The 13,583-nt window shown below is 34.3% G+C and overlaps 1 long non-coding RNA gene across 1 annotated transcript; it reads right to left on the reverse strand.

Annotated features, from left to right (window-relative positions):
* Positions 1 to 11,533: 11,533 nt before the first annotated feature.
* On the reverse strand, positions 11,534 to 12,796 carry LOC142220632 (uncharacterized). Its single transcript, XR_012717899.1, has 4 exons — positions 12,666 to 12,796; positions 11,954 to 12,027; positions 11,794 to 11,886; positions 11,534 to 11,723 (listed from the first exon to the last, which is right to left on the reverse strand). It is a non-coding gene; the product is annotated as an uncharacterized LOC142220632 (long non-coding RNA).
* Between the last annotated feature and the right edge of the window lie 787 nt (positions 12,797 to 13,583).

The following is a 13,583-nucleotide window of genomic DNA, read 5'->3' on the forward strand; positions in this document are numbered from 1 at the left end:
ATTTTATCAAAATTTTTTTCTATTGAAACTTTTGTGAAAATTGTATTTCTATTGAAACTTTTGTGAAAATTGTATTTCGATACAAAATTTTGTCAACATTTTATTTCGATACAAAATTTTGTCAACATTTTATTTCGATACAAAATTTTGTCACAATTTTATTTCTGTAGAAAATTTTGTCAACATTTTATTTCTATAGAAAATTTTAACAAAATTTTATTTCTATCGAAAATTTTGTCAAAATTTTATTTCTATAGAAAATTTTATCAAATTTTTTTTTCTATAGAAACTTTTGTGAAAATTTTATTTATATAGAATATTTTGTGAAAATTTTATTTCTATAGAAAATTTTATCAAAATTTTATTTCTATAGAAACTTTTGTGAAAATTTTATTTCTACAGAATATTTTATCAAAATTTTATTTCTATAGAAAATTTTGTCAAAATTTTATTTCTATAGAAAATTTTATCAAAATTTTATTTCTATAGAAAATTTTATCAAAATTTTATTTCTATAGAAAATTTTATCAAAATTTTGTTTCTATAGAAACTTTTGTGAAAATTTTATTTCTATAGAAAATTTTGTGAAAATTTCATTTCTATAGAAAATTTTTGTCAAAATTGTATTTCGATACAAAATTTTGTCAAAATTTTATTTCTATAGAAAATTTTGTCAAAATTTTATTCCTATAGTAAATTTTATCAACATTTTATTTCTATAGAAAATTTTGTCAAAATTTTATTTCTCTTTAGAATATTTTGCCAAAATTTTATTTCTCTAGAAAATTTTGCTAACATTTTATTTCTCTCAAAAATTTTGTCAAAATTTTATTTCTCTATAGATAAATTTTGTCAAAATTTTCGAATAAATAAAATATCTAGAAAATTTTTTTCAAACTTTTATTTTCAATAGAAAATTTGGTCAAAATTTTATTTCTTTAGGAAATTTTGTCAAAATTTCAATTCTTTAGAAAATTTTGTCAAAATGTTATTTCTATAGAAAATTTTGTCAAAATTTTATTTCTATAGAAAATTTTGCCGAAATCTATAGAACATTTTTTGCTATAGAAAATTGTGTGAAAATTTTATTCTATAGAAAATTTTGTAGATATTTTTTGCCGTAGAAAATTTTATAAAATTTTTTCCATTAGTTGGAGAAGAATAGTTTGCAAAATCTACCAAAATATCCAGACTTGCAAAATCTACCAAAATATCGAGAATTCTACGAGTACCAATCTACCAAACTGTATAAAATCTACCATGTTTGATAAAATACTACCAACTGTGGCAACCACGGTTACATTATGGGTTTTTTTTGTCGCTGTGGATCTTCGGCTGTCCTGTACGTTCTTCCAGAGCAAAATTTCGTAGAAACCGAAGGAGCACACACCGAATAAGCTTCGCGGAGTAAACGATGCGATTCAATTGCACAACAAATGATGTTTTGTGGGCAAGAAATTTAGTATATTGGGAGCCACCGTAGTTTGATGGTTAGCATGCTAGCCCAGTTTCGACCCATCACCAAAAATCGTCTGTCATGGATTATCCCGTCTCAGTAATGCTGGTGACATTTGTGAATATTTCAAAGCTTCTCTAAGTAGTTTCAGCACAATGCCAGACGCCGTTCGGACTCGGCTATAAAATGTAGGTTCCTTGTCATTGAGCTAAACATGGAATCGGGCAGCACTCAGTGGCAAGAGAGAAATCCACCACTGTGGTATCACGATGGACCGAACAGTCGAAGAGAGCCTGAAATAAATGGCGGCACTATTCCTATACCGGCCACTCTCGGATGTAAAGAGAGCGTTCTAATGAAAATAAGTTGTGTTAATCTAAATCCGAAGTTTGGGAAAATAATTTCCCAAACAATGGATAAGGAAATGGGTTTCTAAATATAGCATTCATTTGAACAATAGTGTGATACACACTATATCCTATAAATTGGGATAGTCAGCAAGTCTCTTAGTTAAATGATGATATATGCTTGGTGTCAACTGGTCACATATAATGGAAAATCTTAAGTAAACTTTGAGCTTATCTTAGACATAACGGACAAGCCTTCACACTGCTTCATTGAATTTTAATTATTTTTTTGTATTTTATGTATTTAGCTAATATGTTACCAAGAATCCTAGTTTCAAATACAATTTCCTTCCGTAATAAACATAAATTAATAAAAAAAAACTTACCTGAGGGCACATTTTACATTGGTATTTGCGACCCGTACCACCGCCACCCCCTCCCAGTGATGCACCAATTTTTGTTGCATTTATGGGTTGAGGAACAACAAGTAGTGCTGATGCCGCTGAACCATGATGGCCTACATGATTACCATGATGACCACCTCCAGTTGAACCCAAGACGCTGCCACCTAAAATAAATAAATAAATAAATGTGATTCATTTGTAAACATAAGAAGAGGTTTGATTAGGTTTGGTACAGTGACAGCCCGATATTTCAGGCTCGCTTAGACTAGTCAATCCCAATTCCCCACGGGAAATTGGTGCAAATTTCCACTGTAGGACCTATCACAGGATTGGTACTAGTGCTCCAGGTTGACACAATTTTTGAATGTTCATATATTTTATTATAACTTTATTGGGTCTAACCCTTTTACTGCAATAAAATGATATAATTTACTAGTGTTCCTTTTTGGTGCAATTTGGATGGTCAAAATGACATAGATTCTCAAGAGCTTGTCCCATACTGGTTCATGAAGACTTGTCTATGGTGGGACTACCCCATAGAGATGTCCCGTGGCTTTCGCAAGGAGTCCATGTTGTGTCCTAAAGTTTGAATTTACTCTGCGAATGACAAATCCATGCTAAAGTGAACGGTCCCTTCCATACGTTTTGACCAGAACTGGGACTGGACTAGTCCTGAACCTATCCTGCGGTTGACACATTTATACGAAGCACTGAATTCTATCGGACTAAAGTATAGAGAAATTCCATTATGTATTTCGATTGTTACACGCTAAGAAATGTACGATTGCGGTTCATGGCTAATTTCAAACGTTGTCCTTTTGATTTTAAGAAATAAATTTTTATCCCTATTTCGATAGATGCAAATCTATCTAGCATCGTTCCAAAGCTATAGATTTTTACTAATACCCCTTAATACTGCTAGTTCGGCCGATTTATCATCTTGAGCATTTTTCAACATTTTCTGGTTGTTGTTGCAATATTGTGTTGTGTTACCATCCATTTTTGTGTTGACCTTAGTTGCATCAGTCTCTATACAGATCGAGGAACTCTGCGATTAAGATGGGATGCAGAGCGATTTGGTGGTGAGCCGGCTAATTTTGGTTGGGCAAGCTAAAAGGTGACGCGTATCATCCAGCCCTCGGTTGCAGATGCTATCAATCACTAATAGGTAGGAATTAACATCTCTCATCTTTGTTGGACCAAAAATACCCTAGTCTGCCGTGGGAGGCCTCTATCTTCTGGTGCTATGGGCGGAAGTCGAACTCCGAGTTCAGTATTAACTTTGTAGCTTCTCCCCGCATCATCTACAATATCCTCATGAATCCTGCCCAGACCAGGCTGTCTGATCTAGAGATTGTCTTTTGTAACGCTGTATTTCGACATCTAAAACGTGAAGGATTGATCTTCATTCCTGGGTTGTGGTTGTGCCTGTAACCAAGGTGGTGATTTGGAAGGATATGGCAATAACATATCTTTTGTACCGCTTGATTTCGACATCTAAAACGTGAAGGATTGATCTTCATTCCTGGGTTGTGGTTGCGCCTGTAACCAAGGTGGTGATTTGGAAGGATATGGCGATAACAATCCATGAGACACTACTTTGACAGCACTTCAAGTGCGGTTGCCAAGCAGACAAGCGAAAACACGACGTGTGTCATGGGACCCTTATTGCAGATAGGACACACGAGGCTCTCGTTTGTTACGCTGGGTCTCGAGCTCTCAACTACTGTTGCCAAGCGGACAAGCGAAAAGATGACGAGTGTCATGTGGCCCTATGTTACTGATAGGTGGGAATTGAGACGGCTGACGGTTGCCAAGCAGAAAAGCAAAAACACGACGTGTGTCATGGGGCCCTTATTGCAGATAGGACACATGAGGCTCTCGTTTCTAACGCTGGGTCTCGAGCTCTCAACTGCTGTTGCCAAGCGGACAAGCGAAAAGATGACGAGTGTCATGTGGCCCTACTGATACGTAGGAATGGAGACGGCTGCATTTGCCTCATCTTAGTTGGGCCAAAAGTGACCAAGTCTGCTGTGGGAGGATTCTTTCCTCCGGTGCCATGGGCGGTACTCGAACTACGAGAATCAAATTAACCTTGCAGGTTCTCCCCGGTTCAGCTACAGTATCCCTATGAATCCTGTTCAGATGGTAATGTGCCAGATCTCTCTTTTGTAACCTTGAATCTCGAGCTCTGAATGGTGAAGATCTATCCTTCTCACAGTTCATTCAGGACATCGTAACGCAGTTCTAAAGGCAGTGTTCTGACACTTCGTGTCACTTCTCCGAGGTATACACATTGATGATGCATTGGTTACCAATGACCGCCCAATTACCTTATACGTGGTCTACAAGGAGTCTTTGTCGGTACCTCAGGTGTTGGTGCCAAGCGTAGTCAATAAGGATTCTTTGTCTTTGCTGTGATGCTGGCAAGCGACATTAGGACTTTATTTCTAACCCTGTGGGAGCCACCGTGGTGCAACGGTTAGCCTTGCATACACATATTATGGATCAATCCCAGTTTTGAGCGAACACCAACAAGATTTTCAGCGGTGGTTTATCCCCTCTCAGTAATGCTGGTGGCATTTCTGAGTCTTTCAAAACTTCTCTAAGTTGTTTCACCGTAGGTTAGGATAGGTGGCAGCCCATGTATCAGACTCACTTGTGACACCACATTGGTGAACTTCTCTCTTATCACTGAGTGCTACCCGATTCCATGTTAAGCTCAATGACAAGGGACCTCCTTTTTATAGCCGAGTCCGAATGGCGTTCCACATTGCAGTGAAACCACTTAGAGAAGCTTTGAAACCCTCAGAAATGTCACCAGCATTACTGAGGTGGGATAATCCACCGCAGAAGAACTTTTTGGTGTTCGGTCGAAGCAGGAATCGAACCCACGACCTTGTGTATGCAAGGCGGGCATGCTAACCATTGCACCACGGTGACTCCCTTTGTGATTGTTGCCTATCCAAAAGATGGTGATTTTCATGGTTACTAAAATAACAATCCAAAAGATACTGTCTGTACTGATAACATGTAATTTTGTCTATGCACTGGAAGGATCTTGGTATCCCCATAGAGATGACCCAAGGGTGTATTGCGAAGACATTATTCGGGAGTTCTAGGGACAGCGTTCTGATAAGTCTTTATGTTATTCTACTACGTGTCACTTGTCGAGAGAGTTACCACTCAATTGCCTCATACATAGTCATCAAGGATTCCTTGTGGAATCCAAGTGCTGCCGGTAATCAATTTTAAGGCCTTGTTTCTACTGCGTAGCTTATCAGAAATTGCAGTGGTGTGGGCAGACGACTTAAAAATGCTGTCGGATGTGACCTAGAGAATCTTAGTGTAGTTTGTAGTCGGAATTGGTCGATTCTGACGTTCAATTATCTGCATACTGCTTTTGTGCATGTAGTGAATAGGGTGGCTGAGGATTATCCTCAAATTTCTAGCCGTGAACTGGTAATATCTGCATGGTAGATGTTTAATCGATCATCCACAATGGATCCGGATACCATAATAATACGTTCGTCCGCATATGGTACAATTTCAACGCCGCCCGGAGAGAGTGTAAAGGAGTATAGGAGTATAGGTTTAACAGTGCCGGAAATACCACAACATCTTGGGGAACCCCAGTCCAACGGATTGAAATCCCCAGAGTTTGGTGGTTATTGTATGGTTGACGCATATTGAGAGCGATGGTGCTGAGATCTATTGGAATGTCCATGGACTGCGGCTGAGATGTTCGTCTGCCCAGGCCTTCAATACTGCCTTTAGGTCATCTTCCCGATTGTATTCAGCATTAAGTATGATCCCACAGTCGATGAATATGGGTTCGGTGGTTATTGTTCCATAGAGTTCGGTGGTTATTGTTCCATAGAAATAAAGCGAGGAACGCCCTGTTTGGTTGACGCATATTAAGAGCGATGGTGCTGAGTCCTATTGGAATGTCCATGGCCTGCGGCTGAGATGTTCCTCTGCCCAGGTCTCCAATACTGCCTTTAGGACATCTTCCCGATTATATTCAGCATTAAGTACGATGCCACGGTCGATGAGTATGATTGGGGAGCAAATATCAGCTGCTATGGCGACGCTTGAGATCTGATGACGAATCGAAGGTGTAATTTTTCAGTTGATTTCTTTGGCATCCGAGCATTTTGTTTGTTTACAAACTACTCAATTTGAAATGGATTCTCTGTAAGCTTTAGGAACCCCCTGTTACACTCTACTAGGTATTGACATTCTATTCCTAAATTCCTTGGACGACTGGCGCCCGCATAGATAAATAAGAACTCAACGTTTAGTTCCTACCGGGAGGGACGCGTGGTCCAACGGATTGAAATCCCCAGATTTCTGTGGTTATTGTTCCATAGAAATAAAGCGAGGAACGCCCTGTTTGTTTGACGCATATTGAGAGCGATGGTGCTGAGATCTATTAGAATCAGGGATCCGGAGCGGAGCGGAGCGTATAGCGGAGCGGAGCAAGCCCTTTTTTTGCCGGAGCGGGAGCGGAGCGGTTTCCAAATGAAAAACCGCTCCGAATAAAATATTACTTGAATGAAATGTGTAACTTTGAAATTACACTGTGTAGGTAATTTCAAATATAGCTAGTACTTAGCGTAGTGTGAGTAGACGTTTAAAATGTACGATATGTATTTTTGTACGTACGTACATTGGGGAAAACACAACGTGTTTTTTAGTAATTGTTTTCAAAAACGGCAAATGTCAAAATATATATCTAGTATGTGTTGTAAAAGTAACAACAGTACTTTCGATCAATTTCATCCCGTATTACTACAAAGATGTTTGTAATGAACGTCAAATAAATGCAATTAAACGATCTTATTTATATTTAATTTTTTAGTTTTCTACACTGAAAAAAATATTGTCGTGAAGTCAAAGATTCCATGTCCTTAGAATAAGAATGCAAATTTTGCTTAACATGGCAGACGCATTTCTCTAAAATAAAGTTTTTTTTCTTGTCCAAAAGGCAATAAACTTTTGAATGAAGTTGTATTGTCCTTACAATTAAGTGATTTTACTTAAAAATGTGTATCATAACATGAAAGATACAATTTTTGAGGTAAGATCAACGTGGCATTAATAATTAAGAAAAATTCTTTAAAATTAATAAAATTGTCTTTAAATTTGTTTCCTTTTTGCATCTTGCCTACAAAGCAAAAAATCGTTAAAAAATAAGACATGTTTTTCAACACTTTATTTTAAAGACGCTTTTTACTTGAAACATAGCATAATTTCTACTGGAAGTCGAGTCTTAATATGGAAAAAATAACTCGTTAACTCGTTTTTAAAGGATTTTGATAACAACTGACGAAAAAAAATCTAAAAAATTAAAAATTAACATTTGCTTCCTAGAAGCAAGTACATAACTCCCAAATTTAAAAGAGAATTACGTCTTTAAAGTATCCTTACTTGTATTCTCCGCTTCTTTGGCTCGGAATTAATACCCAAACTGTTAAAGTAAAGACAAAATCTTTGGAACCGGGCATGCTTTTTTTCATTCACATTTGCTTTACTATTGTACTATATCCTAGCATTCTCTTATTTCTGATATTAGTTCTCGAAAATTTAATTAAAATTATGGATAGTTTCAATTTTGGTTGAAAAATGTGCGCATATACATTTATTATACAATAAATGGGAAAAAAGCGAAATTAGGTAACACTAGATCTGAGTAAGAATATTCGTAGGTATACCACGGACTGATGTCGATGGAGGTTGTTGCAAACATAAACATACACACACACATTACAAATATAACAATACCTCTTCTCTACGTCTGTTGCAAAACAAAAAAAAAAAAAAACTTTCGGAGAGTAGTTACTTATACTCTGTGTATAGACTTTCAATTCCAATCAGCGTTGCCGTTTTGGTCCGATCGGACCAAAATTGGTCCAAAAGATTTCTAATTTTTAAATTTAGTCCGATGGTCAGACCAAACAGAATTTGGTCCATTTTGGTCCATTTTCATAAATTTGGTTTCTATCACATATTAAATAGTAGATGGTGCACCGCAAAGAATATTGTCGGGAGGCCAAATATTTCACATGCTTAAAATACGAATACGAATTTTGCTTAGAATAGAAGACGTATTTCTCTGAAAAAAAGTTTTTCCTTGTCTAAAAGTCTCTAAACTTTTCAATGAAGTCTGTTTGTCCTTATAGCTAAGTGATTCGACATAAAAATGTGTATCCTAACATGAATGCAAATTTCGTTTTAATGAAGTCAAAATGGATTTAATATTTCTGAAAAAATCTTCAAAATTAATAAAATATTTCAACACATTGTTTTAAAGTCATTATACCCTAAACCACATAGTGGTTAGGGTATAATAAGTTTGATCTGCCAAAAAATGTGCCTACAAGAAATATTGATTTTAGACCCCATAAAATATATACCGATCGACTCAGAATCACCTCCTGAGTCGATCTAGCGCTTGGCGTCCGTCCGTCCGTCTGTCCATGTATTTGTTGTTCACAGGATTTCGGTCGCAATTATTAACCGATTTTGATGAAATTTGGTACAGGGAGTTTTTTTGGGCACAAGGACGAACGTTATTGAATTTGGAAGAAAGCGGATCAAATTTAGATATATGTATTGCCCGATTTCGACAAATGGGGTCACGTTGCACTTTTTTTACTAAGCGATCGTCGTCAAATTTAGCACAAAATAATCTTCTGTATCACCCTTTAAGTCTGAAAATTTCATCGAAATCGGTTCAGATTTAGAAATAGGTCCCATATATATGTATCGCCCGATTTTGTCAAATTAGGTCATAAAACCCTTATTTATCAACCGATCTTACTCAAAGTTGGCGAAATGTAATCTTCTATAGCACTAACTATACACCCAGAAAAAAGTGACCCCTTCTTTAAGTTAAAATGAACTCATTGTGAAGAAAGTTGAACTTCGTATAGCGCCAAAGACATTTTTATTTGTTTGAACGATGTGATTTTCGTAGAAATTAGGAATAATGCATTCCATATATTAGTTAACATTTTCCTATATTTATATACCACTATACTACAGAATGAAAAAATTTAACTAATTTGAATTCATATATGGAATGATTTTATTGAAATTTTTTCATTCATTTCGACAAATCTTACACATTTTTGGTAAAACTTTTACTTCATAATTAGAACTGCTTACCTTCGTTTTTAAATAAAATTTTATTTATTTCTATAAGCAATTTTATCTTCAATAAAAGACATGTTTTATTAATATATTGAATACATTTATTAAGAATCAACAGCATCGAATCTCTTTGAAATATTAGTTTATTATTCCACTATTTCCAATTTTCGTGTGATATTACCAACTGTAAAACGCACTTTTTCTTCTTCTTGTACTTTTCACTTTTAATAAGTTGCTGCCCAACGATTTTGTCCTCCTTTTACAACTTCAATACCTACAAATATAAAAAATCATAAAACATTTTTGTTGCAAAAGGTTAGCGTCACTGAATATTACCTGATAATTGAAGATTCCAAAATGAAGACAAATGAAAGGGTTGTTATTCTGCTGGTGTTTTCTTTCTTTATACACTATCACGAACATTGATAGATTTATTTAAAAAAACGAAAATTTTTCTCACTAATTTAAAATAACAAATATTTTATATATTTTATTTGTTATTTATTATATTATTTTACCATATTATTCTTTAACAATCTCTCCGTATACCAAAACAACGCGATTCCAACTAAAAAAACAACCGACGCGCAAATATATCGATTACACCCACGCGCAAACACATCGATTACGATGACAGGTATCGATTACAGGTAGACAATAGAAATTTAGGAAAATTTCCTATATTCTAACAAGTGTGTTTCCTTAAGTTTTGAAAGGATTGCATACTTCTTAGTACGAATGAACTAAAATATTTTTCTATGCCAAGTGTTGTTCGTATGTATGAAAAACTTTCTATTATAAAGGAAGTCGCAATTATCATTTTATAAGAAATTTTACTAATTTTGAGGAAACTTGGTTTTAGTTCGGATTTTGTTTATTTTTACGAATGCTTTGTTATCGGTGAATAAAATTTTCTTGTTCAGTAGTAAATTCTTATACCCAGCGAAGAAAACAGTATGAGTAAAATTCCATGCCTTATTCTAGTTAATGAACTATTCCTAACTGCTTCCAGTTTAGGATTTTTTTACTGAAACGAGTAAATTTTATTATTTCTCACAAAAATTTACCTTAATGGAAATAAAATGGATAAACTATATTGATGAAAATTTTTTCCTTCAGTTTCGAAGGCACTTTTTTCTGGGTGTATGTGCAAAAAATCATCGAAATCGGTTCAGATTTAGCTATAGCTGCCATATATGTACCGTTCGATTTTTCTATATAAAATAAAACTCAATTGAACAAATAATACAATGTTTGTACTATAATTTTCTCGAAGAGGAGCGGAGCGGAGCGTGGAGTGGAGCGGAGCGATTTTTTTTTTCTCGGAGCGGAGCGGTTTTTTTTTCTCCGGAGCGGGAGCGGAGCGGAGCGAAAAAAATGGACCGCTCCGGATCCCTGATTAGAATGTCCATGGACTGCGGCTGAGATGTTTGTCTGCCCATGCCTTCAATACTGCCTTTAGGACAACTTCCCGATTATATTCAGCATTAAGTACGATCCCAAGGTCGATGAATACGATCGGAGAGCAAATATCAGCTGCTACGGCGACGCTTGAGATCTGATGGCGAATCGAAGGTGTAATTTTTCAGTTGATTTCTTTGGCTCCCGATAATTTTTTTGTTCACAAACTGCTCAGTTTGGAAAGGCTTCTCTGTAAGCTATAGGAACCCCCTGTTACACTCTACTAGGTACACCGAAAAAAAAGTTTACTATTGTTTACGAAAAATGAACTAACCCATAGTAAGAATGACCATGATTTGGCGCCAAAGATTTTTTTCATCTAGATAAGTTCATGATTTTCTTATAAATAAGTTTATGTATTGCATCGTATTTTAGTTCATTCTTACTACGCTGTGGGAAGAATGTACTTACACTCATTCAAAATATTCCTGCTATCCGGAAAAATGAACAAGTTTTTTGGAATCCCATATTTAGAAATTGGTTTCAAATAAACTATTTATCAGTATAATTTTCAAAGAAGTAAATAAATTGAGGAATTAAAGGTACAACAAGCCTGTATACAACAAAGAAATTTTTCGTACAATATAAGACAATTTTTCATAACTACCAGTATTTTATTTCAAAAAAATATTATTATATTACATAAAACTATGGCTTATGATATACAATAAAAGAAATGTTTTTATTTGTACGCTGTATGTTGTTACTTTTCGATAGTTAGTAATTGCTTCTTCAAAAGAGTAATATTCTATGTTAGTAGAATGAAACTAATTAATATCAATTTCCATTTTCTATCCATATGAAAGATATATGCCATAAGTTGCTATTTTCATTTCATTTTTGTCCAATTTCACCGATTTCGCTAGTTTTTGTTGTGTGGATTTGCGTCATAAGCCTCTGAAGTTAAAAAGGTATATGAAATATAAAAATATTATCAAATTCTATGGTATTTTGATCTTTAACTTACAAGAGAATTTTCTTAGAGCCAATAGGGATATCAGCTTAGTTAGCATTAAACAGTAAGAAGATTCCAAAAAATACCATTAGATTTGCTGTCATCCTGCAAATGAAAATTATTTTTAATAAATAGAAATTTTGGCTTTATTACAAATGGACGAAAAACTTACCACATTGAAAAAAATCATCCAATTACTACATTAGTGGAATCATATCCATGCACAAATGGGACATTTTTGAAATCCTTCTCAGAATATAAATGAAATAAAAATATTATAAAATTAGATATAATTTCCACTTGTCAATATAGCATTTAGTATTTATGGTGGATATTAAGTTCGAGTTTAGTGGCTAAAATCCCAATTTTTCATGATTAGTTTTCTTTAGAAATACATGGGAACAAAATTGAACCGTTTTTGTGTTCATTTAAAATTTATATCAAATTTTTAGTAATTTGAGGTTGCTGAATCCAAATTTACACTTGTTTTTTTAAGAGCTCGACTTTTTGAGATATACGGTTATGTTCAAAATTAAGGCACTTCCGCTATATATATTGGAATAACTTGAAAACAATTCATCATCTTAAATTAAAAAACAGCGTTCTACATAAGCTTAAAAACGATTTTCTGTTCTTAATCGTGTAATCCATTTAAAGAATATAAACTTTATAAAAAACTTGTTTCGAGCTATTCTCCATCAAGTTATATTTAAATTTGCATCGAAGGCGTATAATTGTATACTTTTCTTACTGATTTATTTCTGATTTTAGCACCTAAACTCGAACTTAGTACACACCTTAAGGACTCGCTATAACATAAAAATATAGACTCAAAAAATTGTACTGTGATCCAGATGTAGAGTAAATATAGATCATTTTATTACCACTCATTATGAATATTTTTATGTAAACCAATTTAAAACCGCACTAATTTTAAATTATTAATAGAAATATACAGTTTCTTAATATGTGATTTATTTTAGAGTTATTTATTTTTTATCAATATAAAGTGTTTTTGTTTTCTCTAACATCACACCATTCACTTATCAGTTTCTAAAATGTTACGAAATAAATGTATTTTTATTAATAAACACAAATACCGCACGCAAGCGCACCACGTGTGCGCTTCATAAATGCATCAACAGAACTGAATGCACCAATAAAACTCAAAGACACAAATAGTCATAAAGGACACATATGTAAAGAAAAACAACTCCACACACACATGATCCCTTTCTGATCTCGCTATTGCAACAAAACAACTACACGCTCACAAAAAATCGCTTCTGTAACATATACTCCCAAACATATTTTGCTTCAAGCATATACATTTTTGGGTATTGCCCAAACATTTATATGTTTGATCTCTACCAATATATAATATGTTTGAAAGCATATTGGTCTAAACAATATATGTTTGGGTAGTCTAAGTTCCAAACATTTTGTATTTTTGCATCCAAATTCAATAATGTTGTCTTCCAAAAAACAATATGTTATTATGTGAACATATAATATGTTTGGAAGCATTTTGCACCCAAAAATATTATATGCTTAAAAAAAATTCTCCCAAACAATATTGTGCTCAAAATTTTATTTATTTATTTATATATTTACAATCATAATGAATTATGAAAATAAACAGGTAATATAGGTGCTAACAACATAGGTTTTCGACCTGAATGCTCAAAATTTTGTTTCTGCCCAATTGTATATTCCCCCACATCTTTCTCACTTCCACGAGGTTTTTTAGTTCTTAGCACCTTTTTCTGTAATACAAACATTGAAGAAGAAATTATTCAATT

Source organism: Haematobia irritans, chromosome 1 (assembly GCF_050003625.1).
Source record: "Haematobia irritans isolate KBUSLIRL chromosome 1, ASM5000362v1, whole genome shotgun sequence".
NCBI classification, from domain to species: domain Eukaryota; kingdom Metazoa; phylum Arthropoda; class Insecta; order Diptera; family Muscidae; genus Haematobia; species Haematobia irritans.